Here is a 14,087-nt window from a genome sequence, read left to right as displayed (position 1 = left end):
CCCACTCAAGTGTCGCGGCAGAGAGTCGGAGCCCAGCGCTCAGCCTTATTTCTCCCTAAATATCACTAAATTTCATTCCCTGGTTCTTGGGTTGGGGTGTGTGTGTGTGTGTGTGTGTGTGTGGTCGTTTTTTTTCTTCTCTTCTTCTTTCTTTTTTGGCTTCGCTCAACACAAAACCAAACCAGTTCAACCACCCCGGAGGCAGAGATGAGAGCGCCTCAAAACTTTTCTCCCCTACCTCAATGCCCAAGGAGTAGGTGGGTGCACAGTGCCGGCGGCGGCGGGGACGCGCGGCGCGGAGCCGGGCTCGGGGAGGCAGTGGCCGCTTCAGCAGCCGAACCTCTCGCGGCTCCAGCCTCCGCGCCCAGCAGCCCGCGGCTCGCCTCCCGGAAAGGTTCCACGGACCCCGCAGCCCCCCGAGCGCGCCCTCCTTGCCGGCCCGACCGCTTGACCACTGGGCTGGGGGGCCGGGAGGGGCCAGTTCCTGGGCGCAGGGCAGCGGCTGAGGCTCCGGCGCCGGGAAGAAGTTGACAAAGGGACTTGACTAAACATGAATGCGTATTTACAGATGCGAGCTCCATCGAGATCTAGAGATATCCCGCTCTCCCTGGCTCCTTCCACTCCTGCCATTTCATTTTTATCGCTCCTTTAAGTGGAGGGCAGATTAAAAAAAAAAAAATTCCTGCACGGTGTGGGTAATCGCCGCGTTATTAACAATCTAGTTACTCTGCAGCAGACGGGGAAGAAAACTCTGGGGCTCCTTCCCTTCGGATGGATAGAGAGGGCGGCCGGGCGGCGAGCTGCAGGAAGGAGGTCAGGGTGGGCTTGCGGGAGCTCAGGGGCGACCTGGAGGGAGCGGGAGCCCCCGGCGCCGCCCCCGCGCCCGCTCCCGCCCCCGCCGCACCCCCCGGGGCGGGCGCCGGGCCGCGGTGACCGCCGGCTGGTGCGCTGCCCTCGCCTCCCCCATTGTTCCTACTGTCTTTTTGCCTTTTGTTATTTGCACTCGCATTGTGTTGTTTGTCTCTGAAGCCGCCTCATGACCAGCAAAGGGATTTCACCTCGTCCTTGAGAGCAACACGGGGAGCGCGAGCGAGCGGGCGAGCGAGAGACGGGGGGAGAGAGAGGGACACGCGCGCGCACACACACACACACCGGCACACACGCACACACACAGACACACACACACACAGAGTGAAAAAGGCGAGCCACCAAAACCCATCTCCAGTCTCCTCCCGGGGGCCCCCAGCCCGCCTCTGTGCCACTTTGCATCCCACGCCGGAGGAGGCATTAACGAGACCGGGTAAGGTGCGTGAATCGCTGCGTTTTAACTTTGTTGTTCGTCCCGATGTTGTTGTGGGCAGACCTCCAAGGCGCAGAGCTCCCCTCTGCCGCTCGCCGGGCCCGCCACTCAGCACTCGTTCCCGGCTCCAGCTGGAGAGCCGCGGAGGAGGGAGGGGGCCGCCGCCGGAGTTTCCTCAAGTACAGAGGGAGGGGGACTGGGTTGGGGGTGACGGAGAGGTGGGAGGCGGCCCGAGGCGCGGAGTGGCCCTGTCATCCCCGGGGGCGGCTGGCCGGGGGACCCTGGAGCGCGGGCTTGGACCCCGACCCGGAGACGGGATAACTTTCTATTTTTGTTGGGAAGCCTGCGTACTGTTGCTGGTATTGTTTTGTAAGTGGTGGCGGTGGAGGTGGTTGATGCGAGAGGAGGGCAGGAGTGCGGGGAGAACCCTGGGCTGTGCTGGGCATCGCGGCGAACGTCCAAGGCCAGACCCTAAAAGTTGGACAAAGCCCCTTAGCCCTTCTAGGATATCAGAGCGACCCCCGGCCCACCCCCTAACCTTAGTCACCCCCACCCCCCGACTCTTTCGTCTTTTTGTTTCGCTTTCTGCAATCCTTCTCCCTACCATTCCCCCTCCCTCCCGCCCGGAATTTCGGAAACAAGTCTCATCCTTCAGGATTCTAGGGATTTCAGAGACCGGAAGCTTTAATTTTAATTGCAACTACTTTTTTTCCCCCTCCTCACTCAGTGTACAAAGTGAAGACCACTCACGTGTTGTGTCACTTTAAGCGCGGGTTTGGGAAATCTCGCTTGCACTTTCGGGCTACAGCAATAAGAAGCAATGAAAAGAGGTTATACGAGTTGAAATCAAATTGGATTTGGAAATGTTTGCGTTGGAGAGCAGCAGTTTGTTGAGTATTGATCGGATGCACACGAAGCACTGTTTACATATTTTAGTAGTCATTTTCCCTACACTTTGCAAAGCGACTATATTAATAAATAGATTGACCCTGGTGAATATCTGAAGACGTTGGTTTCTGTGACTAAATTCAGAATGTGATGAATGTGAATTCATTTTAATGTGTTCCCTTCTCAGCTAAAGCAGGTCAAGACGAGAAATCCTGTGAATATGCAGAACCCTACATTCGGTGCCAGGCAGTCCAGGCACTCTGGGTGGCAGTCAACTGTACTTTCTTACAAAAGTTTAGGGGTTTGCTGGAACCCAGTTGAGATCCTCACATACCCAGATAGCCAAAGGAGTTTGTCAAGAAAGGCATAAGGAGATGTCCCCAGGGACTGCCTTCTGGCTCAGCACAGTTCTTTAGCCAAGGGCAGGACCGAGTGGGATTTGGGGCAGTAAGTGTGGGAATCTGCAAAGGGACTGGACAGTGATTTGTTTCCTTGCTTTTCATAAATAATGGCCCCTAGTATCCTGAAAACACACACACAAACACACACAAACAGGCCAATGAAGTAGGCACGTGGGTGATTTTTAGGCAATGGACATTTCCATCAGAAAAACCAGAGGAGAATTTTTGATCAGGATTACGGGAGTGAGGCTCGATGGCCAAGAGTGATTAGGTTAAGGGCCAGATGGCTTTAAAGTATACGGAAATGTTTTTCAAGTTTGACTTTTATAGCATTTAAAAGGAGGACGATTTCTTAGAGCCTTTACAGAACTGCTAAATTTTGATCTGTCTAATTTTAAAGGAATTCAGCTGTATGAGAATTGCTGTTAGCTCAGATAGGGAAGGAATCTGGTTTCAAATGCAGATACATGGAACAAAGTTTCTAGGGGTGCTTCTTCCTGATTTAAATATAGCTCCCAGGCAGAAGCCTAGATAAATTCAGCCACAATGATTTAAAATCATAAGTACTTACAGTGGCAGTTCTTTTAGGCACTGTGCAGCGTTCTCCTGCAAATTATGCCATCAACTGTTTATTCCTCAGAACTATACAAGATAAAAATCATAAGCATCACTTAAAACTGATGCAATACAGCCTTAAATCCTTAAACTGCTAGGGATTGCTTTTGTTTGCCTAAAAGGTAGATCTTTCATCACATGAGTTGTTTAAAAACATTTAATTGTGGGGGTGGGAAGGGATGTGCATAATTATTTAGTTGTTTGTGTTAATTACATAGTAGCATACTTGCTTGAAATTCTTTCTTTTTTCCCCCCTTTCTTTCCAGTGGTCTCTCTTCTAACAACCTTGTTCCTGAAGAATCAACAGTTTTTTGTTTGCTGTGGTTTTTAAAAAATTCATTTTGTAGCCTTTTTGAATGGGTAGTATTGATCCAATCCGACACAGACTTGCAAGTGTAAACTCTTAATACAGGAAAAACTTCAATTCTTAATATGGAAACCTTGTATTAGTTTTGTTGTTGAGCTTAAACAGTTCTGGTTGAATGGGATGTTGTATACAGAATTCAAAACTCCCAAACCTCTTTGGTAAATAGGCATTTGAGGTCCAATGGCTAATTCAAATTAACTTAGTTCTATACATGTAAGTGCACATCCTGTTTAGACTGACACGTGGTTTGGTAAAAGAAAAAAATATATACACTTAGAAAGATGCTATCTGTGGAGTATATAAATAGTAAATAGCAAAAGAGTGAAGTTTATACTCAGGTATGTTGGCATGTTTTTGGTTGTCCTCAGTGGGGGTGAGTTGTGAGTGATAAGGAGAATTTAAATTTCTAAATTTTCCCTTTCCAGTTAAAGGAATGAATTTAAATGCTTAAAGAATTTTTTTTTTCTTACTTACAAAGCAAGTTTAAAATTTGATATAGTGCTTACAGGATGTACTGCCTTCTTAAAAAGCTCTGTTCCTTTCCTGAGTGATAAGTAATCATTGATTTGAGGGTATGTTCAGATTATATAAAAAAGTAAAACTTACAGGACAAAATTTATGTTTCCTAATCTCCTAAAATACACTGGATTTCAAATAACGGAGAGTTCTAATGTTGCACACTGTTTAGATTTCCAGAAGCTACAATTGTTGGATATAATTGATTGGCATAACCTGGATGATTCACCCAATAGCTAATCAACTTCACTGGTAGAGAATGCTATAATTAGAGTTTTGAGAGTAACCTGGAAACTTATTTGTCTAGGCCTGAAGTCAAATGCATTCCCTCACGCACTGGTCAAAAATTTTTAGTCTGAGAAATGAAGATTTATTTTAAAGGCGAATAAAGTGGTTGGCTGTTTCAAATAAACTATATCCTGAACTTAGATTTGTAGATAGTTAATGAAATAAAAGTCCAATTTTGTTCCAAACATTGTTTTAAAACACCCATTTGTAAATTGTCTACATTTGGTTTTCATATGTTAATGATTTGGGATCTGAAACTTATTTCAGAAAGGCATTTTGGTTTATCTTAAAAAACACCACACAAAACTGTCTAAACAACTCTGTAAATAAACTGTTCCAAATGCCTCAATTTGATGAATGAATTAAAGAATTATGGTTCTTAATCCAATTATGATCAGTCTGGTTATTCCATTTCCCATTTGGGGGAGCTTGGGGAGTTGGAATAGTAAATGATTCTCAAATGTGAGTGGGGTTTTTGTTGTTTACTTTGTGTGTGTGATGTAACGTAAATAATCACTTATACCTAATATTTATGAGAGGGATTTCCGATGTGGAGAAGTAATTTCATGATCTTAAATTAACCAAGAGTTCGTTTGCATGAAAAGTTGACGTTAATAAAAGAGTAAAGTGAGGTTTTTAAAAATATGAAGCAAAGATTTAACCTTTTTCTTAAATATAATGAATTTTGATATTTAAGAGGGGAGAAATGGAGTGCTTAAGGCTCAGTAGAAGGGCAGACAATCAGGCACTTTTAGTTTGCTTTAGCAGGGCCATATGGGGACATTTCTGTAGGACTGTTTAAGAAATTTTACCAAATTCAATTTCCTTGTCTTTAAAATTGAGTCAAGGTCAAAGGTAGGCTAACTTTAGTTAGGGGAATTTTGGGGGGGTTATTTCCTCCAAAGACCTGCTCCTTTAGCTGCCTACATGGGACTTTTGAATGCTTTCCCAGTGAGGGTCCTGACCTTCAGGATGGGCCCTTGACAGTCCATTTTACCTTGATGGACCCTTCTGAATTCCTGCCCCATTTGCCCCATTTAACCTCTGGCTCATAAGCTAACTATTTTAAAGTTGTTATTCATTCATTATGGTTTAATTCTCAAACTAGATGATATTACTGTTATCATTTTGGTAGTTTATTATGGTCATCTAATTCCATAGAGATAAACTTGTGGCAATTGCAGGTATCAAGGAAAGCTGCCAGGAGTAAATATTTATATGCATGAGGACTTTTTCAATACTACTCAAATCATACCTTATAGACAGCTAATGATTTCACTTGCAGTTAAGGATGACATTCAGTAGGGGCAGCATATTGACAAAATTAGGAAAAATTTGAATACATGTAAATAACCATTAAATAGCCATCCTTAAAAATTGAGCCATAAAAATGTATCTTGGGGAGTACTAGTGATGGTGGCATTGAATTCTACAAGTGTAAGTCCATTCATTTTCTATTTCTTAAAGTTCATTATAAGTAAAAACAAAACACCCCAAAACAAAGACCTGCTTGTATCTGTGATGCTCAGCTACATGTCATTCAACTACTCTGTGCTTGTATGATATCCTGTGTACACAGAGTAAAAATAATGCAGTAGTCATAGGGATGAGCGGACTTTAGTTTGATATCCAGTTTATATTCTCTGGTGGCTTAAGGCATTTTTTCTTTCTTCAACAGCAATTAAACTGTTGGAAGTGAGGGAATTCAGGAAGGAACCAGGAAAGGAGAAAGGTATCTCATTTGGAATTTTTCAGTGTAGGTCTGTGATTTATCCAAAATTTTATTTAGAGATCTGAACTTACAGGGTTCTACCTCCTTTTCTTAACCTCTTTTTTTTTTTTTTTTTTTTTTTTGAGACAGAGTCTTGCTCTGCCACCAGGCTGGAGTGCAGTGGAACAATGTTGGCTCACTGCAGCCTCCGCCTCCTGGGTTCAAGGGATTCTTGTGCCTCAGCCTCCAGAGTAGCTGGGATTGCATGCATGTGCCGCCATACACAGCTAATTTTTGTATTTTTAGTAGAGACGGGATTTCACCTGTTGGTCAGGATGGTCTTGATCTCCTGACCTCGTGATCCACCTCCTCGGCCTCCCAAAGTGCTGGGATTAGAAGCGTGAGCCGCCGCGCCCGGCCTTCTTAACCTCTTAAACTGCAAATTATGATGCCCTTTCTTATAGGGATATTGTTTGGATTATGCTAGACACTATGTGTGAAATGCCTAGCATAGTGTCTGTCATGAACTATGATGCTCAATAAATGTTAGCTACACTCAGCTCTCTCTCCTAGTCAAGTCTAGGTTCTGATCATTAATAATGGTTGAAGCTGCATTTTGTACTTACTTTGAACTTATTTGAGTCTAAAAAGAAAAAAATGTATCACTTTCTTGAGGCTGAGATCAACACTTTAAAACAGTGATTCAGTGAACGTCTGTATATGATCTCTGACAATGTGATTTTATTAAGATGCTGTATTTGGTGCAAGTGTGAATTCTATCTTTTATTCATTTAAGTGCTTTTTCAGTAATTAACATTTATACCCTACATAATAGGTAAGGATAAATAAAAACTTTAGGACCTAATTCTGTAGATTTCTCCTCTTGTTATCTCTTTGATTTCCTATTAGCAAATATGAACTAGTGGAAATTGATTGATATTTAATCCTTTGATAGTCATTCACCTCTGCATTATATTAAGCTGTAGGACCGTGGATAAAGAGAAAGTCCATGTGGAAAAAGAAATCCATCTGATTTTTCAGTGTTTTCCTCTCTGGAGGCAACAGTACTTCAAAGAGAAACTTGTAGGTTGGTTTGTTTATTTAAATTGGGTGCAAGGAGAAAGGCACCATAAATATACCATTGCCTGGTTTGAAGAGGTGGTAAAGAAACATGGAGAAATTAGTGGTTATTTTCTCTTCCCAATGAAACAGAATTTGTCTGTAAGTACAACTGAGCAAAGATAAAGGAAAGGCTTCTTAAAACATCAAATAAATGTATTTTTTTGCATTAATTGGAGTTCCTTAAGAAGCAGATGCCAAGATGGGATTAGATGTGTAAGAAGTTTTTTAGGGGAGAGGGGGAGAGGGCAGGACAAGGCCAGGAGAGCCTTTTGACCATGAGACAAGTTTGACACTTATGCAAGGAGAGCGGCAAGGAAAGAAGATTGAGTAGGAAGAAGTTTGACTATAGTGCAGTCTATGAAAGGTTTGGGTAGGCAAATAAGAGCCAGCCATTGGAAGAGTCATCTGTCTTGAAAGAATGGCCTGTATCAGCATTCCTCACTGTCAGTCATTGGCTGGGAGCAGCTACAGGAAGCATGGCCTCTGCGCCTAAGTGGTGCTAGAGCTATAGGGGAAACAGTTGGGGAAGTAAGTCAATTACACTCTCAAAACAGGAGATCTGAGTGGTATAGCTATGGTTTGGCAGTATAGCCCAGTTTAGTAGTACTTCACTTGCTTTAGACAGGTGAACTCACTCTCTCTCTCTCTCTCATACACACATACACACACACTCACACACAGGAGACCTGGCAATTGCTTTGAGGTCTCTTTGAGTTTTGAGTTTCTTTGAGCTTTGTTTTCCTCAATTGCAAAATGAGTGTAATGGCAGTATCACCTCACTAATTGGGATTAAATTAGGTTATATGAGATCATCTCTAAGTCCATAGTACTGTTTGTGGCATGGAGGAAATGCCCAGTGTATTTTGCACTCTTTTCAGTGTACTCACAAAATGCATCTGAAAGGTATAGATGAATTTTATCAGGTGATTGTAAACATATCTAAATAATGGATATTTCATATAATTGGAAGGCATTGTTTATGCAAGCAAACATCTTTAACGTTTGTCATTTACAAATAGCTTGGTTCATTTATCTTCCATTAATCCTTATTTTTTATCAGAGTATAAACTGAACACTAGCTATACCAACTGACCTTGACCATCTTCAGGTAATTTGCCCTATAACATGAGGCAGAACTCTGTTCATTTCCTTACCTCTCTAGGCTTTCTATTCAGTTGAGTAGCAACGCACTGGAAGTCTGCATTTTATCTTGAGCCTCAAACACCTTGCAAGTCTTTGCTCCCCTGTGTTACTGTTCCTAAACCAACTTGCAGCACCACAAAGCACTGAACTCAAGTGGCCCTCAGCGCGAGCTCCTGCTGTGATGAGTCACAGAGCCACCAGCACTTTGTTGCCTTAGATTTGATCACTGCCATGAGCAGTCCTTCGATTGTCAGCTAAGAGCCCCTTCAGGGAGTTGTCCCTTAATAGAAAGTCTCTTTTCTTCCCTCCTGTTGTAACTTTAAATTAAAAGAAACTGTAGAGGAGCTGGTGGCATTGCAATAGTTCATTCTTCTACCCACTGGGAGAACAACATCTGAGAAAAGACGTTATTGGACTGAGAATTGAGTTGTTGCTATTTTTTTGGGCCAGAGTCGGGGGGAGGCGGTTGTGGTGGAGGATGAAGACCACGTCATTTAGACTCAGTCAGACTGGTAATCAGGATTGTGATTGAGAGCAACACTTTTGTGTATGCAAGGAAGCATTCTTTTTGGATACAAGAAGACACTCACTTAGCCTGTAAGTTTCAGTAGGATTGCTAGGACCCCTAATATTTTGACCCAGATTTTTAGGTGGTTCTGTGTGTTGTACTGTGGGAAACTGGCACTGGGACAACTTCGGAATCCAAGGAGGATGGGAGGCAGGAAAAGAGAGCTAATTTTTGACACATTCCTCAGACGAGGGACTCCTCTAGGGAATCTGTGCCCAGGATAAGGACTGCTTACTGTGAAGCTTTTGGCATAATTTTTTCCTGAGGAGTGAGCACGGGTTGCTTCAATGTCTCTACTTAAAAAGGCTGACAAACTTACATTTGTGAGAGGAAAAGAAAAAGATGTTCATACTTTTGACGGTGTGTTTCCTAGATGGTACCTCTCACGAGACTTCGGATTTCATCCTCCATTGTGGCAGTTACATCATTCCGTAGTTGCCGGCTCATCCCCATTCTGGTTAGGAACTATGGCAAAATCCGATGTCTGCCTAGATGTACTGGTGTAATTCAGGACCACTAAGAGCTGACGTTGTTTGATGTGTACTATCAGGAGTAGACTGCAGCTCGCATGCAAGTTCTTGTGATGCTTAGTATTCCTCTGCACCACTGGCACTCTTTCCTATGTGTCTGGCAGAATCAGTCTCATCAGTGTACTCTTGCACTGGGAACTGCTTTTGAAGACATGCATACTATTTCTTATAATTCTGTCTTGAATTTTCTTGCTTCACTCTCAGCCTCATCTCCACGTACCTTCTCTATTAACCGAATAGGAGTGTCTTTTCCACATCCAACCAGGAAATCAAGTCATGCACAGGAGACAAACAGATAGAGATCTATCAGCATGTAAAGAAATTTCATAGGACCCCTATTTATTTTTAGAGACTTCCTGGGGCCACCCAGAAGCTCTTCTCTTCCTGTCTCCTTTTACCTATCACTCCTTGCTGTGCTTTTCTTAACCTTTCTCTTACCACAAATTCACTATTCTCATGGCATCACTGTCCACTCTGCCTTGTGTCGGACTCCCTGCATGAAATGAAAGGTTTTCGAAATACTCTGCTGCCTGATTTGAAAGGGGTAGCCATAGGGTGACGTAAAAAATTTCCAATTAGAAGGTAAGCTCCCTGAGGGCATTGAATTGTAGTCCTAGCAGAATCACAATGCCTGAAACAGAGCAGCAACCGCATACATGATTGCTGAGTGAGCATAGTTTGCAAGATGAGTTTCATATGGAGTCAAGGCAGCCCTGCACGATGGGGAAGTAAGAAAACAAACAGCTGTTGAGTGTTTACTGTGTTCCGGGAGGGGTGCTAGGTGCCGTACATGGATAATCTCATTTAGCCCTCCCAGCCCTCCTATCAGATGGATATTAGCACCTTTTCACAGATGAACAGCAGACTCCAATGGTCAAGTGACTTGCCCATCTTCCTCAGCTCTAGTGAGTGGGACAGTCTTTGCCTGAATTTCAGTCTATTCGATTCTGCCACTTGCATTCTCTTCCATCACAAGGTGTTAGTGTGGGATTCCTCTCTGTAAAATGGGAGCACTAACAATACCTGCCTATCGCATGAGATAACAATACCTGCCTATCACATGAGACAGTTAGGAGGAAGAGATGAGAAATAGTTATCGAAAGCCATGTCTGTGCTGTAAAGTGATCTCTTTCTTGCTTTTTGCTTTTTTCTTTTTGAGACGAGGTCTCACTCTGTCACCCAGGTTGGAGTGCAGTGGTGCAGTCATGGCTCACTGCGGCCTCGACTGCCCGAGCTCAAGTGATCCTCCCACTTCGGCCTCCTGAGTAACTGGGACCACGCCAGCATGCCCAGTTAATTTGCTTTAACTTTTGTGTAGAGATGAAGTTTGTTTTAAATGTATAGAGATGGGGTTTCATCATGTTGCCAAGGCTTGTCTTGAACTCCCGAGCTCGAGTGATCTGCCTGCCTTGGCCTCCCAACGTGTTGGGATTACAGGCATGAGCCACTATACCCAGCCTATAAAGCGATTTCTAAATGTTGCTTATTATCAAATATTCACTAACCCGTACATTCATCAAAAAACACTGAACACACAGATGCATGTTGCTTATACTTAAGAGGAAATATTTTATGACTTTAAGCAGAGATTCTGAATACATAAAAATTGACATCAAAGGAAATTACAGAACAGTGTTTCTCAAAGGTGATCATCCAGTCAGCCAGTTGAAAACCACTTGGGATATTTGTTAAAAACAGGGCTTTCTGGGTCTCATCCCAGACATATAGAACCTGAATCTCTGTGGGTGTAGCCCTGTAACCCTGCGTTTTTAACAAGCATGACTGGTGATTCTTTTGCACATAAAAGTTTGAGAACCAGTGATAAAAAACTTCATTGATCTAGTTTGGTAGTAAGTTATATATACATGGCATATGGAATTTAAGTAAGAGGCTCACAGAATAGTGGAAGTGCCAAGATAAAGCACAACTGATTGTTGGACTGCTAGAAAGACTTTTTTTTTTGATAATATGGTTTTAGGAGTTCTAAAATAAAATTTAAAGAGCCTTTAGTTATTTGAGTGTATAAAACATTAGCATGCTTCAAGTCAAGAGTGAGGGGGCCTGACATAAGTAATCTAGGGGTTGGAGAGTGGGGAAGGGGGCCCTGGGGCCAGTTATATGTATTCTAGCCTTGGAAATAACTTTTTAACAGGCCAGACTGAAGGAGACTAAGTAGACGGAAGACAAGAGGTTGATCTATTTATCCAGCCCTGTATCCCAAATAAGACAATGTCTGGGACATAGTGGGTGCCTAAAGATGTTTGTTTAATAAATAGAATAAAAACACACAGAAGGAGAGAGCAGCATGTAGAAAACAGACTAGGATAGTTTGATTATGATTACTATGGCTAGAGAAGGCGAGAAAGAGGAGGCTGAAAAGGAGTCCTGGTGAGATAAGATGAGGACAGGGTTTTAATTAGGCTAATATGGTCCTTACAGGAAAGTGCCTTTTATACAAACAAATAAACAATGAAAAACACTAACCCAAGGTTTGTATGGGATGAAAACATGAGTCCACTGTGTCTATTATCTTGGGATAGCAGTTACTACACGAGGATAGGGACCTTGTCTATTTGTTCTCCATGTGATCTGTTTGTTCTCCATATGATCGTAGCACTTAACAAATATCTATTGAACAAATGACAGAGCTTCCATGTGGACAGGGGAAAAAAAGCATTTACGTTATACAAAAATATCTTGTAAAGAGAGAAGCTAAATCTTTACAAATGCTAGCCAATAGACTGGTGATCGTGAAAATAATACATCTTCATAAAACTGCACATTCTTAGACAATCTATTTAACGTTCAGTAAGGTCTCCATCTGATTGTCACCAAGCACTGCTTTATGGACAATTCCACTTTCATTTTACTGTTAGGAAAATCCACCAGGGTGCCCAGCACAGTGTCTTGTTAATATTAGCTATTTAATAAGTATTTGATGAATAATTCAATGAATGAATGAAGAGTATTGGCTTGGGGCTGGGGGAAGATGGGAACTTGAAAGCAGCCTAAGAAGAGAGTTGCCCTCATTCACTTAGAATTCCCAGAGTGACATGCGATCCAGAGATCTTGAAGCAGGCAGATTTCCCATACAGGTCAAGGCCTGGTTATTGGAATCTTGAGGGGAAGGATGTTTGCTAAGGTAATGACTGCAACAGTGGGTTCAGCGTTGTTGGAAGAGGCAACTACTCATTCGATCTGGAAAATATATTCGGGGGGAGGGAAGGTAAAAAGTAATTCTAAACCCAACCAGAGTTTTAGTAGAAAAATGGCTCTAATTCAAGCAGTGTAATGTTAACATCAATGCGTGTCTCATGGCTCAAGTCCCGCATACTGCTTTGGAAATAAAAGGAGATTGTGTAAAGAATTAGCAATACAAGGCATTTTAAAGTGCTTTATTGCAGAGGCCTGTGATACTCTGTGAAATCTATGCAGTCTCTTTCTTCCTGCTGTGCTTAATTTCAGAATCTGATGCTATTACCTATCCTTGGAGGAAAAAAAAATAATCATTCTCTCTTAACTCTTAAAAATCAAGTTTAACGTTGCACTGATTTTCAACATAATCTTTCCGATATTTCTTCGGAAGAGAGAAGTGGTGTATTTAGCCACGGAGTTTAGTATCTAGGATTGCTTCTAGGTGGCAGGGTTAAAATAAGAGGGCAAGTTGGAAATAAATGTTGCAGGCAAAAGTTTAGAAACGGCTCAATCTGTTTGAAGGATGAGGTCTCTAAAAGGGTCAGCAGAGAGTGTGTTTGGCATGAGTCCAGAGCAGAAGCCACAAAGGTAAATGGGGTATAAGGAAGGTCCAGCAGAAGCCAGGATAGGAGTTAACGGCATAGGTGGCTATCTTCCTATGACATGAAGACCCGTCCACCAAAAATCGTTTCCTCCCTGGCATACCATCGTGGCGCCCCTGCTCCTGTCTCACAAAGCACAGTGGACACTGATGTTGATTGATAAGTTTTGTTGCCAGACATTGTACTAAGCAGTTTATTTGTATTGAATTTTCCTAATAACTCTGACATAGGTACAGATGCTGTCCCATTATACAGTCAGGGAAACTGAGCTTGCTCAAAGTAACATAGCTAGCAAGTGGCACAGCTGAGACTTGAACACAGAGTGGGCTGATTCTGAAGTCTGGGCTCTTGCTCATTGTAACATAGAAAAATATATTTTAAGTCCTGTTAAGTCATCCCTCAAAACGATGCTTGCACTTCCCCCTTTCTTCTATACTCACCTCTCTCACCCTGAATCATTGCAAAGTTCCCCAAACTAGTGTCTTTCCCTACAGTCTGCTCTATTTACCACTATCAGGCTTTTACTGTGTATCACAATCCTCCTGACATGCTATTAATATTTAGAAATATTTCTCAAACATTCAGAGTGCCAGGGTACCACACATGGATGCGACTAAGATTCTTAAGTCTGGTTTTTAAGGGCTTCTTCAATGTCTCCAACTCTATCTTTTCAGGCTCATGTTTGAGACCTTCCTTTCAAGAATACTTGCTTGTGATCTGGTTCAAGCAGAACAGAGCTTTTCAGATGACTCCCAAACTATCTGCAACATGTCAGCCCTATTAACTCTTCTCAGAATGCTCAGAAAGAAGCTATGCCAGTGCACAAAAGTCACTTCTGACA

At 42.7% G+C, this 14,087-nt stretch overlaps 1 protein-coding gene and 1 long non-coding RNA gene across 16 annotated transcripts in view; one reads left to right on the top strand and one right to left on the bottom strand.

Moving 5' to 3' along the window:
• Positions 1–854: 854 nt before the first annotated feature.
• SOX5 (SRY-box transcription factor 5) overlaps positions 855–14,087 on the top strand; it is a 1,030,085-nt gene continuing 1,016,852 nt past the window's right edge. For 10 of the 15 annotated variants that reach the window (XM_077953164.1, XM_001100738.5, XM_077953150.1 and 7 more), the window contains exon 1: positions 855–1,305. The gene's annotated coding sequence lies outside the window, so the exon portion shown is untranslated. The remainder of the gene's footprint in view (positions 1,306–14,087) is intronic. The other 5 variants (XM_077953163.1, XM_077953155.1, XM_028829333.2 and 2 more) reach the window with 1 other exon arrangement.
• On the bottom strand, positions 1,550–2,119 carry LOC144332685 (uncharacterized). Its single transcript, XR_013400657.1, has 2 exons — positions 2,051–2,119; positions 1,550–1,771 (listed from the first exon to the last, which is right to left on the bottom strand). It is a non-coding gene; the product is annotated as an uncharacterized LOC144332685 (long non-coding RNA).

Source organism: Macaca mulatta, chromosome 11, assembly GCF_049350105.2.
Source record: "Macaca mulatta isolate MMU2019108-1 chromosome 11, T2T-MMU8v2.0, whole genome shotgun sequence".
In the NCBI taxonomy this organism is placed as follows: domain Eukaryota; kingdom Metazoa; phylum Chordata; class Mammalia; order Primates; family Cercopithecidae; genus Macaca; species Macaca mulatta.
Note: the sequence above shows the minus strand (reverse complement) of the source record. Positions and strands in the feature narration are given on the sequence as shown.